Genomic DNA, 16,568 nt, shown 5'->3' on the forward strand with positions numbered 1-16,568 from the left:
AGATCGCCAAGGCACTGCTGGTCCAGATTGTCTCACTCCTCAACGGCGATGCGGCGTAGATCAGAGTGGTTGGTGGGTCACGTCGTCCATAAACAGTCCTTTTCAATCTATCTCAGGCATAATCGCTAGGGTTCTTGTCTGGTGAACATGCTGGCCACTCTAGTCGAGCGATGTCATTATCCTGAACTTAGTCATCCACAAGATGTGCACGATGGATGCGCTAATTGTCGTCCATGAAGACGATTGGCTCGCCAATATGCTGCCGATATGGTTGCACTATCGGTCCGAGGATGGCATTCACGTATCGTGCAGCCGTTACGGCGGCTTCCATGACCAGCAGCGGCGTACATCGGCCCCACACAATGCCACCCCAAAACAGCACGGAACCTCCACCTTCCTGGGCAGCGTGTCTAATGCGTTCAGCCTGACCGGGTTGCCTAAAAACACGTCTCCAACGATTGTCTGATTCAAGGCATATGCGACACTTATCGGTAAAGATAGCGTGATGCCAATACTGAGCGTTCCATTGGGCATGTTGTTGGGCCCATCTGTACCGCACTGCATGGTGTCGTCATTGCAAAGATGGACCTCGCAATGGACGTCGGGAGTGAAGTTGCGCATCAGGCAGCCTACTGCGCACAGTTTGAGTCGTAACACGACGTCCTGTGGCTGCACGAAAAGCATTATTCAACATGGTCGTGTTGCTGTCAGGGTACCTCCGAGCCATAATCCGTAGGTAGCGGTCATCCACTGCAGTAGTAGCTCCTGAGCGGCCTGAGCAAGGCATGTCATTGACAGTTCCTATCTATCTCCTCCATGTCCGAACAACATCGGTTTGGTTCACTACGAGAAGCCTGGACACTTCCCTTGTTGAGAGTCCTTCCTGGCACAAAGTAAAAGTGCGGACGCGATCGAACCGCGGTATTGACCGTCTAGGCATGGTTGAACGTACCTCCTTCCTGGTGGAACGACTGAACTGATCGCCTGTCGAACCCCCTCCGTCTACTAGGTGCTGCTCATGCATGGTTGTTTACATCTTTGGGCGGGTTTAGTGACATTTCTAAACAGTCAAAGGGACTGTGTCTGTATACAATATCCACATTCAACGTCTCTATCTCCAGGAGTTCTGGGAACCGGGGTGATGCAAAACCAGTGGCCGAGCGGTTCTAGGCGCTTCAGTGTGGAAAAGCGCGACCGCTACGGTCGTAGGTTCGAATCCTGCCTCGGGCATGGATGTGTGTGATGTCCTTAGGTTAGTTAGGTTGAAGTAGTTCTAAGTTCTAGGGGACTGATGACCTTAGATGTTAAGTCCCATAGTGCTCAGAGCCATTTGAACCATTTGATACAAAACTTTTTTTGATGTGTGTGCATTTCATGGTGTAAAACGTAAGTCACTGTTTTTAGTTATAACCATATTACGTGCTTCATTGACGTAAGCTTTTTTAAAAGTGCATAAAATAATAAATAAAATGATAACACACTCGAATCGTAAAATAAAGTTAATGCAGGATGTCGATGAATCGCACACGTAAAGAGGGCGCTGTAGATTGGTATGACATACGTTGAAGCCAGCGGTATTGTAACTGTAAACTGCAGACTCAGTGCCAACTCAACCTTTGACATGAATAGTCCACTTGGGATTATGTACATATGTAAGTGGTTTTAATGTTTCAGATTACTTTTGCTGGTATGTATTTTATGGGTGACTCACATTTAAACCTCACAGGTCTGTGTACTTAATAAGGCATCCACGTTGTCTCGTAAATGGTTCCTTATATGTCTTTTAGTACTGAAGATGGCCACAAAAATCTGGATATGAAGAGAGTGCTGTATCCTTTATTACTTGAAGTAAATACGGTCGCTGAGCACAACTGCTTCTTCATAGAATCAAACCTGACCATAAGACTCTACGTTACTTGGCGCTGGAGGGAGCTATAGGAGGAGGAAAAACTGTCGGTGGAGACAAAGATCAGAATATGCAAAACAAATTATGGACAACGTTGGGCGATGTAGTCAGCAGAGTTTAAAAAATTGGCGCACAACAACAGTAGATGGAAAAAGGCATCATAAAACCAGTCTAAAGATTGATAACACGAAAAAGAGAAACAGTGTCCCCGTCCCCTGCAGCCAGTCAACTGTTATTGAGAACATCTCGCATTAAAGTGTTTTATGTCACACAAACGACTTGTTTTCAGACATTGTTCTCAGTAGATATCTTATCTGACCTTCTAAAGACACACCCCACTCCACAACCACATCTGAGATTACGCATTGTGTAACACGTATCAAGACATCCGCACAGATTATGTGGTACAATACAGTTGGCGCAAAAAAACCTTCGGGTCAACTTCCAGGCGTCCACCTCACGTTGTCGCTACCGTCTTCTTCCCTCCAAAGACTGTCAGTGGCGAGGGAACACCTCGGTGCGGTTCTGATTATTGGTACAAGGGACCCACTGTTTTCGGTGCCTTGTTACAGCGTTAATAATAATATAATTGTGATTTATTCTGTTTTTTACACCAATCGACTGTTTCTGCAGACAGCGATGGTTTTATACCAGTTCCTACTGAGGACACACTTTGATTATGGACAGTTACTACGTATCAGCTTTAGGCAGTACGCTCCAAAGGTTCGAGACTATGCACTACAAAGCCTTGTATATAATTACTGGGGAGTTCATGTTAGCCCCGACCTATGCATTACTGATGGAAGCGGATCAACCACTGTTAAAACTGCGACGAATATTCCTCTGCATGAAATCCTTCCTGCAGATCGGCCACTGACGAAAAGATCATTTAATTAACATCCTGCTATGTGTGTGGAAGATATTGGCTAAATTGGCAGCTTCCGCCCGTCGCGGCTGAATATAGAGATGCAGGCACTGAGGCACAAGGTTTGGAAAAGTCCTCTTCTACCGCACTACAACAGGCCATACGAAACATAGACTTTGAAGATTTATGCCAGGACCAGTTTAACGTTTCAAAACCAGGACCCAACTAACGCAGCGGCGCTGGAATTCCTCTCTCACTTGCTCACACGACAAGAACTGTACAACCTGGTCCCTCACTTCACTATTAAGACAGCCGAGCTGATTGCATTTTGGAAGCCATACTGTTCGCACAGACGACCACAGCAGATACAATAGTCATAATCTCTGATGATATGTCAGTCGTACAGCTGATTAGACACCATCATTACAGATGTACCAACCCCATAGTTGCAGCAAATATCGGCGTTGTGTTTCGAGTGCAGGGGAACTGTCGCAAATCGTGATCTTATAACTGAAAGGCCACTCTGGGTTACCTGAAAATGAACAAGTAGATGCCTCAGTAAAGCAGGCGTCTCCACATGGAGCTGTAAAATTTGATAAACTGCCTCTCTCAGATATGATACCCGTGCTCAGAAAGCGGTTGTCCTTTGACTGGCAAGAGGAATGGTGGCAGACACCTGAAATTAAGGGCAGTAACTCGCACACGTTCATCCCATGATTCCAAGAATAAGGACAAACATCGAGGAGCTTCACAACAGTTATGGCACGGCTGAAATTTAATCATTGGAAGTTCAACAAACCTTTATCGGCTCAACTTAAGCGCCAACCGTCTTTGTGTTTGCGGGGAGGAAGATGACCCAAACCATATATGCCTACAGTGTCCTCGGAACACGTATCACGTAAACGTACTTGTACGTAATCTTCGAACTCTTGTTCACCAGTTCCCAAATCTTGTTACCATCGAACGATATGGCCACTTACAAACTACTGTACGTGTTCGTCAACAGTGCCAGTGCCAGCCCCTTGAAGTACTAATCTAATGCTCTTGGTAATTAGAATGCCGAAGGAAGACCTAAGCTCAATTAACTGACTACATAGGTGCTCTTCAGTGGAATACGGAACTAGCAGGCTCCAAATGTATGCCACAACGTACTACTTACGTGTATGTGTCTGAATACTGGTGTATCCATATATTTGGCTGTAGTACCCAAAAACAGCTCTTGTATGGTGTTCTCATGTTCCGTCTAGATAATACTTACAGACCCGCACAAGCATTAAATTCCTTATCCACAGCTTTGAAGCAATTATTAGAAGAAATACAAAAGAGCATATTGTACTAATTTATATACATAGTCATTAGTATGGATTGAATTAGTAAAATTCTAAACGTGAATCAACAGCGATTTTTACAGCATACAACCTCTGTGTATCCTCTGTTACATTTCCGTCTTGTTTATTCGTTTCAGTGTTTATGTATGTAAAATTTGTTTCATGTCTGGATCAATCCTTTGTTAAGACGATGTAACTTCATATCAGGGTACGACTTACATTAATGTATACCCTGAACTGACAAACCAAAACGTAATACAACATTTCCAATGTTGAGATACCTTTATGGGCAAAATTGTTTCTGTTAAAATACTTCCACAATAGTGAAGGAGTCTGTAATGTGCAATTACCAAAATGAACAACACAGAACACACAGTACTGAAACAGTCGTCTAGTCTGTGTTCGGATCCTGTGCAATGTGCCGACAATCGTGATACAATTGTCACCATTCTCTTCCACATCTGGTATACTAGCATATCGCGCACGGTCACACAGAATGATGTGCTTTCTCGTAGTGTGGTGTGCGTACTGTAAGACCTTCGGTGCACACACCATCAGATTATTTGACCTGTCGCTCTAACGAAGTAGGCCAGTGTCAGCAATATGTCTCGTGGTCTTATCGTGGTGTGTTTATCTTCTGCCGTTAGGTCAGACGATATAAATGCCACTTGCACGCTTAGAGTAGCAGATTGACGGTAACCAACTTTAAACAGAAAATGATTAATTTTCATACACATTTATTAAAAGAATAAAAATCATAGACATTACGTAACTTGATTCTGAATGCTGCTTACAATTGACAATCTGAAGTTCCTTTGGTCTTGGTACGTTAATCTTATTCTCGCAAAGCTCTGATACTTGACAAAGTGTCTATACATTTCTCTTCATGGCTATGTACAGGAATATGATAATCTTATTAGGCGCAGACTGAAACTTGACTACAGACAAATGCAGACTAATGCAGACTAATGCAGACTGACTAATCGGAGGTCTGTACACTCGTTATAATACCTCGCGCGTTCAGGTATCACTGTGCGAGTGTGATCTGCGAGGAGAAAAGGTTCTACATTAGCAGCAATCTCATTGGCTGCGTTACATATTAATACACTGATCGGCGGAAGCAGAATTTGGTCCGTCTCTAAGGCAGCGCCATCTCGTATTGTGGAGACGGACGAGCGCTGCGCCTGCCCTGTTGTGCTTAGTGGGGCGCGCTCTAGTGGGAAAGTTGTGTATGCTCTGACTACGCGGAACTATATACACAACACGTAGGCACTTACAATTAAGTGAAAAAAAATGTTTATTGACTGTCCACTCCATGGCGTGTTGTGTGCACCACGGCCAAAATAGTGGATAGAATTGGAAGGAAAATCAGCATTGGCCGTATTTTGTTGTTTTATTGTCAGTAAAATCGATTTTCGGTCACTTAGTGACCATCCTCAGTGCTAGAAGTTAAAAATTTTCATATAACGATCAGAGAGTATAAAACCGAAAATCACAACTACACTTGCGTATGATCATAACAGTTGGTAAGAACATACCTGTAATATACACTTAAAATTGGTAGGCACTGGTATCAAGCTATAACCACAAGCTTAGAGCTATCACATAAACTGAGGCCGCTGTTTACATGCACCTGTACAGCAGACCTGGGTGTGACAGGGCTTGGAATGCCCTCTATGTGACAAGTGTCACGTGAAGACTTAATATTACTGGTTTTGCAAGATATTAACACAAAATACTTCTTGTGCATTTGTGACTCATGAAGTAATTCAAATTTAAAATGTACGTAAAACACATAGCAGATGAAGGGGGAAGAAAACATCAAAAATACTCTGGCGTATTGTTTTTTAAATCACGAACGTTGTACTTCTAACTTCCCACGCCAGATGGTGGGTACTATGTTTGTAAAAAAACTGTGTTATACCTCATTTCATGTTATTCATATATTATTCATTTCCTTTCTTTTTTTCTCTTCTACTTTCCCTGCACTCTGACAACTTATTATCGATCTGTTTTATGGTTTGTAAGTTGTTTTTTTAAAAAAACAATATGCCAGTGTACGTTAGATGTTTCCTTCCCCCTTCGTCTGCTACGTTTTTTATGTACATTTTAAATTTGCGTTACTTCATGAGTCACAAATGCACAAGAAGTATTTTGTGTCAATATCTTGCAAAACCAGTAATATTAAGTCTTCACGTGACACATGTCACATAGAGGGCGGTCCAAGCCCTGTCACACCGAGGTCTGCTGTACAGGTGCATGTAAACAGCGGCCTCAGTTTATGTGATCGCTCCAAGCTTGTGATTATAGCTTGGTACCAGTGCCTACCAATTTTAATTGTATATTACAGGTATGTTCCTACCAACTGTTATGTTCATACGCAGGTGTAGTTGTGATTTTCGGTTTTATACTCTCTGATCGTTATGTGAAAATTTTTAACTTCTAGCACTGAGGATGGTCACTAAGTGACCGAAAATCGATTCTGCTGACAATGAAACAACAAAATACGGGCAATGCTGATATTCCTTCCAGTTCTATAGAAAAAAATGTCATGGGGTAGCGATATGCACCTATACAAATGGCGATAGTATCATGTGCGCAAGGTATAGAAGGCAGTGCACTGGGGGAGCTGCCGCTTGTACTCAGGTGACGCTTGTGAAAAGGTTTCCGACGTGATTACGGCCGCACGACGGGAATTAACAGACTTTGAACGCGGAACGGTAGCTGGAGCTAGACGCATCGGCCATTCCGTTTCTGAAATCCTTAGGGAATTCAGTATTCCGAGATCCATAGTATCAATAGTGTGCCGAAAACACAAAATTTCAGGCATTTCCTCTTACCACAGACAAGCGGCGTTTGCGTAGAAATGTCACTGCTAGTAAAGAAGCAACACAACCTGAACTAACCGCAGAAATCAATGTGAGACATACGACGAATATATGCTTTAGAACAGAGCGGCGAAATTTGACGTTAATGGGCCATGGCAGCGGACGAACGAAGCGAGTGCCTTTGTTAACAGCACGATATCGCCTGCGGCACCGCTCCTGGCTTGCAGCCATACCAGTTGGACCCTAGACGACTGGAAAATCGTGGCCTGGTCAGATGAGTCCCCATGTCAGTTGATAAGACCTTCGTACCCGTGGTCTAGAGGTAGCGTCTTTGATTCATAATCAAAGCGTCTTCGGTCCCGGGTTCGATCCCCGCCACTCCCTAAATTTTGATAAATAATCAGCATTGGCGGCCGAAGACTTCCGGCATAAGAAGTCAGCCTCATTCTGCCAGCGGCCTTGTCAAAGAGGGCGGAGGAGCGGATAGAGGTTCAGGGCACTCTCTTGTCCTAGGGGTGGGAAATTGCCCCTAAAGACGGAAGAATCAGCAATGATCAACGACATGAGGATGCAAAAGGCAATGGAAACCACTGCATTAAAGACACGTAACGTGTATCCACAGGACATGTGGCCTGTAATTGAAGAAGTGTCATGATGATCTCTCCATTGGCAAAAGATTCCGGAATAGTCACCCATTCGGATCTCCGGGAGGGGACTGCCAAGGGGGAGGTTACCATGAGAAAAAGATTGAATAATCAACGAAAGGATAACGTTCTACGAGTCGGGGCGTGGAATGTCAGAAGCTTGAACGTGGTAGGGAAACTAGAAAATCTGAAAAGGGAAATGCAAAGGCTCAATCTAGATATAGTAGGGCTCAGTGAAGTGAAGTGGCAGGAAGATAAGGATTTCTGGAGTATCGGGTAATATCAACAGCAGCAGAAAATGGTATAACAGGTGTAGGATTCGTTATGAATAGGAAGGTTGGGCAGAGGGTGTGTTACTGTGAACAGTTAAGTGACCGGGTTGTTCTAATCAGAATCGACAGCAGACCAACACCGACAACGATAATTCAGGTATACATGCCGACGTCGCAAGCTGAAGATGAACAGATAGAGAAAGTGTATGCGGATATTGAAAGGGTAATGCAGTACAGGAGAATATGGGCTTGGGGCAAGGAATGAAAGAGGAGAAAGACTAATTGAGTTCTGTAACAAGTTTCAGCTAGTAATAGCGAATACCCTGTTCAAGAATCACAAGAGGAGGAGGTATACTTGGAAAAGGCCGGGAGATACGGGAAGATTTCAAAGAGATTACATCATGGTCAGACAGAGATTCCGAAATCAGATACTGGATTGTAAGGCGTACCCAGGAGCAGATATAGACTCAGATCACAATATAGTAGTGATGAAGAGTAGGCTGAAGTTCCAGACATTAGTCAAGAAGAATCAATACGCAAAGAAGTGGGATACGGAAGTACTAAGGAATGACGAGATACGTTTGAAGTTCTCTAACGCTATAGATACAGCAATAAGGAATAGCGCAGTAGGCAGTACAGTTGAAGAGAAATGGACATCTCTAAAAAGGGCCATCACAGAAGTTGGGAAGGAAAACATAGGTACAAAGAAGGCAGTTGCGAAGAAACCATGGGTAACAGAAGAAATACTTCAGTTGATTGATGAAAGGAGGAAGTACAAACATGTTTCGGGAAAATCAGGAATACAGATATACAAATCGCTGAGGAATGAAATAAATAGGAAGTTCAGGGAAGCTAAGACGAAATGGCTGCAGGAAAAATGTGAAGACATCGAAAAAGATATGATTGTCGGAAGGACAGACTCAGCATACAGGAAAGTCAAAACAACCTTTGGTGACATTAAAAGCAACGGTGGTAACATTAAGATTGCAACGGGAATTCCACTGTTAAATGCAGAGGAGAGAGCAGATAGGTGGAAAGAATACATTGAAAGCCTCTATGTCTGATGTGATAGAAGAAGAAACAGGAGTCGATTTAGAAGAGATAGGGGAACCAGTATTAGAATCGGAATTTAAAAGAGCTTTGGAGGACTTACAGTCAAATAAGGCAGAAGGGATAGATAACATTCCATCAGAATTTCTAAAATCATTGGGGGGAGTGGCAACAAAACGACTATTCACGTTGGTGTGTAGAATATATGAGTCAGGCGATATACCATCTGACTTTCGGAGAAGCATCATCCACACAATTCCGAAGACGGCAAGAGCTGACAAGTGCGAGAATTATCGCACAATCAGCTTAACAGCTCATGCGTCGAAGCTGCTTATGAGAATAATACACTCCTGGAAATTGAAATAAGAACACCGTGAATTCATTGTCCCAGGAAGGGGAAACTTTATTGACACATTCCTGGGGTCAGATACATCACATGATCACACTGACAGAACCACAGGCACATAGACACAGGCAACATAGCATGCACAATGTCGGCACTAGTACAGTGTATATCCACCTTTCGCAGCAATGCAGGCTGCTATTCTCCCATGGAGACGATCGTAGAGATGCTGGATGTAGTCCTGTGGAACGGCTTGCCATGCCATTTCCACCTGGCGCCTCAGTTGGACCAGCGTTCGTGCTGGACGTGCAGACCGCGTGAGACGACGCTTCATCCAGTCCCAAACATGCTCAATGGGGGACAGATCCGGAGATCTTGCTGGCCAGGGTAGTTGACTTACACCTTCTAGAGCACGTTGGGTGGCACGGGATACATGCGGACGTGCATTGTCCTGTTGGAACAGCAAGTTCCCTTGCCGGTCTAGGAATGGTAGAACGATGGGTTCGATGACGGTTTGGATGTACCGTGCACTATTCAGTGTCCCCTCGACGATCACCAGTGGTGTACGTTCAGTGTAGGAGATCGCTCCCCACACCATGATGCCGGGTGTTGGCTCTGTGTGCCTCGGTCGTATGCAGTCCTGATTGTGGCGCTCACCTGCATGGCGCCAAACACGCATACGACCATCATTGGCACCAAGGCAGAAGCGACTCTCATCGCTGAAGACGACACGTCTCCATTCGTCCCTCCATTCACGCCTGTCGCGCTACCACTGGAGGCGGGCTGCACGATGTTGGGGCGTGAGCGGAAGACGGCCTAACGGTGTGCGGGACCGTAGCCCAGCTTCATGGAGACGGTTGCGAATGGTCCTCGCCGATACCCCAGGAGCAACAGTGTCCCTAATTTGCTGGGAAGTGGCGGTGCGGTCCCCTACGGCACTGCGTAGGATCCTACGGTCTTGGCGTGCATCCGTGCGTCGCTGCGGTCCGGTCCCAGGTCGACGGGCACGTGCACCTTCCGCCGACCACTGGCGACAACATCGATGTAGTGTGGAGACCTCACGCCCCACGTGTTGAGCAATTCGGCGGTACGTCCACCCGGCCTCCCGCATGCCCACTATACGCCCTCGCTCAAAGTCCGTCAACTGCACATACGGTTCACGTCCACGCTGTCGCGGCATGCTACCAGTGTTAAAGACTGCGATGGAGCTCCGTATGCCACGGCAAACTGGCTGACACTGACGGCGGCGGTGCACAAATGCTGCGCAGCTAGCGCCATTCGACGGCCAACACCGCGGTTCCTGGTGTGTCCGCTGTGCCGTGCGTGTGATCATTGCTTGTACAGCCCTCTCGCAGTGTCCGGAGCAAGTATGGTGGGTCTGACACACCGGTGTCAATGTGTTCTTTTTTCCATTTCCAGGAGTGTATACAGAAGAATGGAAAAGAAAATTGAGAATGCGCTAGGTGACGATCAGTTTGGCTTTAAGAAAACTAAAGGGACGAGAGAGGCAATTCTGACGTTACGGCTAATAATGGAAGCAAGGCTAAACAAAAATCAAGACACTTTCATAGGATTTGTCGACTTGTATAAAGCGTTCGACAATATAAAATGGTGCAAGCTGTTCGAGATTCTGAAAAAAGTAGGGTTAAGCTATAGGGAGAGACGGGTCTCATACAGTATGTACATTAACCAAGAGGGAATAATAAGAGTGGACGATCAAGAACTAAGTGCTCGTATTAAGAAGGGTGTTAGACAAGGCTGTAGCCTTCGCCCGTACTCTTCAATCTGTACATCGAGGAAGCAATGATGGAAATAAAAGAAAGGTCCAGGAGTGGAATTAAAATACAAGGTGAAAGGATATCAATTATACGATTCGCTGATGACATTGCTATCCTGAGTGAAAGTGAAGAAGAATTAAATGATCTGCTGAACGGAATGAACAGTCTAATGAGTACACAGTATGGCTTGAGAGTAAATCGGATAAAGACGAAGGTAATGAGAAGTAGTAGAAATGAGAACAGCGAGAAACTTAACATCAGGATTGATGGTCACGATGTCAATGAGGTTAAGGAATTCTGCTACCTGGCAGTAAAATAACCAATGACGGACGGAGCAAGGAGGACATCAAAAGCAGACTCGCTATGGCAAAAAAGGCATTTCTGGCCTGGAGAAGTCTACTAATATCAAACACCGGCCTTAATTTGAGGAAGAAATTTCTGAGGATGTACGTCTGGAGTACAGCACTGTATGGTAGTGAAACATGGACTGTGGGAAAACCGGAACAGAAGAGAATAGAAGCATTTGAGATGTGGTGCTATAGACGAATGTTGAAAATTAGGTGGACTGATAAGGTAAGGAATGAGGAGGTTCTACGCAGAATCGGAGAGGAAAGGAATATGTGGAAAACACTTTTAAGGAGAAGGGACAGGATGATAGGACATCTGCTAAGACATGAGGGAATGACTCCCATGGTACTAGAGGCAGCTGTAGAGGGCAAAAACTGTAGAGGAAGACAGAGATTGAAATACGTCAAGCAAATAATTGAGAATTGAGGACGTAGGTTGCAAGTGCTACTCTGAGATGAAGAGGTTAGCACAGGAAAGGAATTCGTGGCAGGCCGCATCAAACCAGTCAGTATACTGATGGCAAAAAAAAAAAAAAATGATGGTGGGGTTCGAATGTGACGCAGACCCCACGTAGCCATGGACCCAAGTTCTCAACAAAAAATGGTTCAATTGGCTCTGAGCACTATGGGACTTAACTTCTGAGGCCATCAGTCCCCTAGAACTTAGAACTACTTAAACCTAACTAAGGACATCACACACATCCATGCCCGAGGCAGGACTCGAATCTGCGATCGTAGCGGTCGCGCGGTTCCAGACTGAAGCGCCTAGAACCGCTCGGTCACAACGGCTGGCAGCCTCCGTTTCTGGCGGTGGCGCCGCTGTGGCAATCACAGCTCTGGTGTCTCCCTCTGGTGGGAAAGGGGAAGGCTGCCTGTTCACGTGCATTTAAGGGGCGCTATGAGTTCGCCAGTCGGTCAGTCAGTCAGTCTGGGAGAGTCTGGAGTCAGTCTGGGGTTAGTCTCTCGTCCCCAGCTTGCTAGTCTGTCTCTCGTCCCCAGCTTGCTAGTCTGTCTCTCGTCCGAATTTGTGGCGCAGTAAGAGAACTCAACGAGTGGTCACCCGGTCGGGGCTTAGTTCCTGCATCTGAGTCTGCGCGTTAGGCTGCCAGTGTGCTCGAGTTGCTCAGGCAACGGTCATTGGCGGTTGGATCGATCGGTTGGTCGGTCGCGCACTGGGACACAAGATGACTTGTCTGTCTTGTGCGCCGGCGCATGTGAGGTCGCCACGTGAGTCCAGTGGGCCGCGCCGTATAGCAAGGGTAGTGGCTTCGCGGCCGACTCGAGAGCAACAGGAGTCAACCCACGACATCGGTCTAGCCGGTGCAAGCTGTGACGCCGTGAGACGGGAGATCGGCGCGCCTTCCTGCGTCCGTTGAAGCGGCTGGCATCGGACGGTTCGGGAGAGCGTTTTGGGGGTGCTGCGCCAGGACTTTGCCAGAAATCGCAGCTAATTAGAAGTTAAGTGATTGGTGATATATTGTTTCATTTAATTGTTAAATTCTACTTGTTTTCTTGGTGAGGTCACCAGCCGCTTTGTTTTCGGGTCGTCCCACCATTCTTATCCGTTTGCCCACCCGCGGGAAGGTGGTTATTTACGAATTGGGTGGTCCATTTTTTCCCTTGTGGAGTAGCGGCGGGTTAGAGCAACCTGCGGTTCGGGTTGTTCAGTAATCTCCCTATCAATCTGCCGTACGTTAATAGCTGCCTCTGTCATGTTTGTCGGATTCAGTGTGTTAACGAATTTATTGCTTAAAGTGTAACGGCCTAATTCCTGAAATATGTTTTTGCCTATCATCTTGAGAGGCGGTATATGTGTACTGTAGAGCATGGTTGGTCAACCTTCTATAATTTTATGTAAGATTGCATTTTGTGGGATTTTTTAAATGGTTATTTTAGTATATAAAGTTGCCACCCTTCCATCGTAAGACTTTTCTTAGAAGTTAAAATCAAGTTGCACCTCCGGTGGCAAATTAATCTTTTAATTTTAGTGTTTTGTACCATTTCCATCCCTCCTACGGGGTGAATAGCATGTGTGCTTGTGTGAATTGTTAAAACCTGTGTAGTCTTTCAGAGGTGGTTGTGAGCGGTCGTGACTACGGCCGTGTCAAAAGGGAGCGGCAAGGTTCTCAGCCCGAAAGGTCATACACTCAAAAATTTGTGTCTTTCTGCCTCTGAATAAATTGTAACTTGATATTCAGAGGGTGTTTTCTGCTTATAATTTTAAATCTGTTTCTTAAAAAAAAGGCTTTTAGGAATAAAATTCCCATTTGTTAAAAGCAATTTCATTTTGATTTCATCAGTTACTCCCTGGCAACTGCTTCCACGCTCACATAGTGTGATTAAATGTGTTAATGTTCTTGATGAATCGCTAGTAAATAAAATAAATTCTTCAGAAAAAATTTTGAAAGTAAATTCACGGTTCAATTCTTAATTGTGTTTATGTAATTCAATCAAACTGAAGATTTGTATATTGCATCAGTAAGTTTATAATAAAGTCTGCTTTGAGTCAAATTAAAATTGTAAAACAGTCACAAGTTTGTCCATCACCAGTGATCCCGGGCTTCCTATTTTCTTTAAACAACTGTGGTGAGACTGTAATTTTGATTTTCTAAAGAACAGAGTGGTACCACGATTCAAGCGCCATTTTACCATGAACAGCACACTTTAGCCACGGAGGCACGCGAACGTTTTACGAACTTAGCCGTTTCGGAAACGTTCCCTGTTGCCCCGAAAGCCAATGAAGATGCCACTTTGGACGTCTGATAAATCGCTCCGTTTGCCGCATTACGACAACGACAGCTCTGTTTGCCCCCCGCCCCCCAGACTCGCTGTACATAGGCTACACTGCTACTGCTCCCAACTATGAGTGGTTCTTGAATCTTGACGTCGAACATAGCCGATGTGTCCGGACCGTACGAAAACCACCTATGAAGACTTTCGTCATTCTCAGTATCTTTTCTTAGGTTCATCCTTTTTGTGCCTTTTCGCACATCAACTTCAATTGTGTTTAAAACACTTCTAAATTTATTCTCTTCTTTCATCCATTTATTCATTAAGGTACACCACTGTACTTGTTAAACTTGCTTCTGTATTACCGTTATTCAACCGACCGATAATTTTTTATTTATCAGTCACAGACAGGGCTAGCCAATACTATAGCCGCCTAAGGTCGGTAAGTTTTAGGGGCGGCAAAAGGCGTAAAAAACTAATTTCAAACCAAACAGCTAAAAAATTGAGCAAATGAGGACAAAAAAGAGGAAAACTTAAGACACCCAGTCGTTTTCAGTAGCATGCGGAACACTTACTTAATACATATAAAATGTATTCGCAGTTGCAAACATAGAAAACCATCGTTGTCTAATGGAATGCCAACAATGGGAATTTTTTAAGGACCGAGGCTCGATCCCGGATTCCCCGCTTATCGCGAGCGGTCGCCCTGCCAATTGGCTATCCGAGCCCGACTCACGGCCACACCCAAACTTCCATATGTCGTCAACAGTGCGTCTACAGCCTGCAGTCGTAGGTTCACTATGTATATTCCCGTACAGGGGAGGGACATTTTACTTGAAACTCTGTTGCGCGGCGTCGGCGGATAAATACGATATTATTCCGAACTGTGATGTAATGTTCCTTCCGACATGGATGCATGTCCGAAGGAAAAGGCACTACGGCAACAGTTGCGAAATGCATGAAATGTATTCGCAGTTACGAACGTGGACAATCATCTGCTGTAGAATGGAATGACGACAGTGAAAATCTGTGCCACACTGGGAGTCGTTACGTAATAAGTCTCCACTTACTTTGACGAAAGTAAGAACATTGTCTAAACCTACCTCAAAACTAAAGCAGCCACTAATGAGTACGAAACGGAAACGAACACTTTTTTTTTTTAATTGGGGTTTAACGACCCCTATGAGTAAGTCAATGGGCTATAAGCAGGCTCCCAACCCTAATTTAGTGCCACTGACACCAGGGATGGGAAAGAGCCAGTGTCTTTAGACAAACAGAACACACAAGCCTCAACGGGATTCGAACCCGGTCCCATCTCGGACTAATGATCAGAAGCCACTCGCTTAGACCAATGTGCCATCTGGGCCGTTAATAAAAGTTGCAGAACTTTCGGTAGAAAATCCAAAGAAGGCGTCTTTTATAACACATATGTAGTCCTGAACCAATTTTAAAGGAATAGAAGACAAAGCACGAAACCTGAGGGCCGTCCACAGAAAATGAGGACATCTGGTTACCTAAGATGGCAACGGCCTTGCCGCAGTGGATACACCGGTTCCCGTGAGATCACCGCAGTTAAGCGCTGTCGGGCGTGGCCGGCACTTGGATGGGTGACCATCCAGGCCGCCATGCACTGTTGCCGTTTTTCGAGGTGCACTCAGTATCGTGATGCCAATTGAGGAGATACTCGGCCGAATGGTAGCGGCTTCGGTCAAGAATATCATCATAATGACCGGGAGAGCGGTGTGCTGACCTCACGCCCCTCCTATCCGCATCCTCCTCTGAGGATGACACGGCGGTCGGATGGTCCCGGTAGGCCACTCGTGGCCTGAAGACTGAGTACTTTGGTTACCTAAGTTAATGATTATTATAGGAGCTTTGCATTGATGTGCAGTTGGTTGTTGGCGGTGGATGTCGGGGGACAGACAGTAAAAAAGAAGGGGCGCCATTTTTCAGTTCTCGCCTAGGGCGGCAAAAAACCTAGCATCAGCCCCGCACATAGAATAAATTTTTCGTTTCTGCGACACACACAGACATCTAGGCTCTCAATAAACGATGCGCATTATGGTTGTGCTCATTTCGACTATTGCCAAGCACTGTTGGGTAGTCACTTTGTCGACCGCTCTGTTGTCGGCGGACTTGCTTCACCTCGTCGTTCCATGCGAAGGAAGGAAGGATGATTGGATTTCATTTTCCATCGACATGGAGGTCATTAGAGACGGAACACAAGCTCAGATTGTGTCAAGGACGGGGAATGAAATCGGCCGTGCGCTTTCAAACAAAGCATCCCGATATCCGCCTGCAGCGATTTAGGGAAGTCACGGAAAACCTAATTCCGGATGGCTGGACGCGGGTTTGAACCATCGTCCTCCTTAATGCGAGTCCAGAGTGCTAACCATTGCACTCGCTCGGTGGCCTTCTATCCGAATCCGCGGTCTGCGGACTTTTATTCTGGCCCCATTCTTTGTTAGTTAAATGAG

At 45.4% G+C, this 16,568-nt stretch overlaps 1 protein-coding gene and 1 pseudogene across 2 annotated transcripts in view; one reads left to right on the forward strand and one right to left on the reverse strand.

Moving 5' to 3' along the window:
- Positions 1-16,568, reverse strand: part of LOC126106401 (uncharacterized) — a 294,375-nt gene that overhangs the window by 251,649 nt on the left and 26,158 nt on the right. The gene's annotated exons all lie outside the window — the stretch shown is intronic.
- Positions 15,613-15,730, forward strand: LOC126107114 (5S ribosomal RNA; annotated as a pseudogene).

Source organism: Schistocerca cancellata, chromosome 10 (assembly GCF_023864275.1).
Source record: "Schistocerca cancellata isolate TAMUIC-IGC-003103 chromosome 10, iqSchCanc2.1, whole genome shotgun sequence".
Lineage (NCBI taxonomy): Eukaryota > Metazoa > Arthropoda > Insecta > Orthoptera > Acrididae > Schistocerca > Schistocerca cancellata.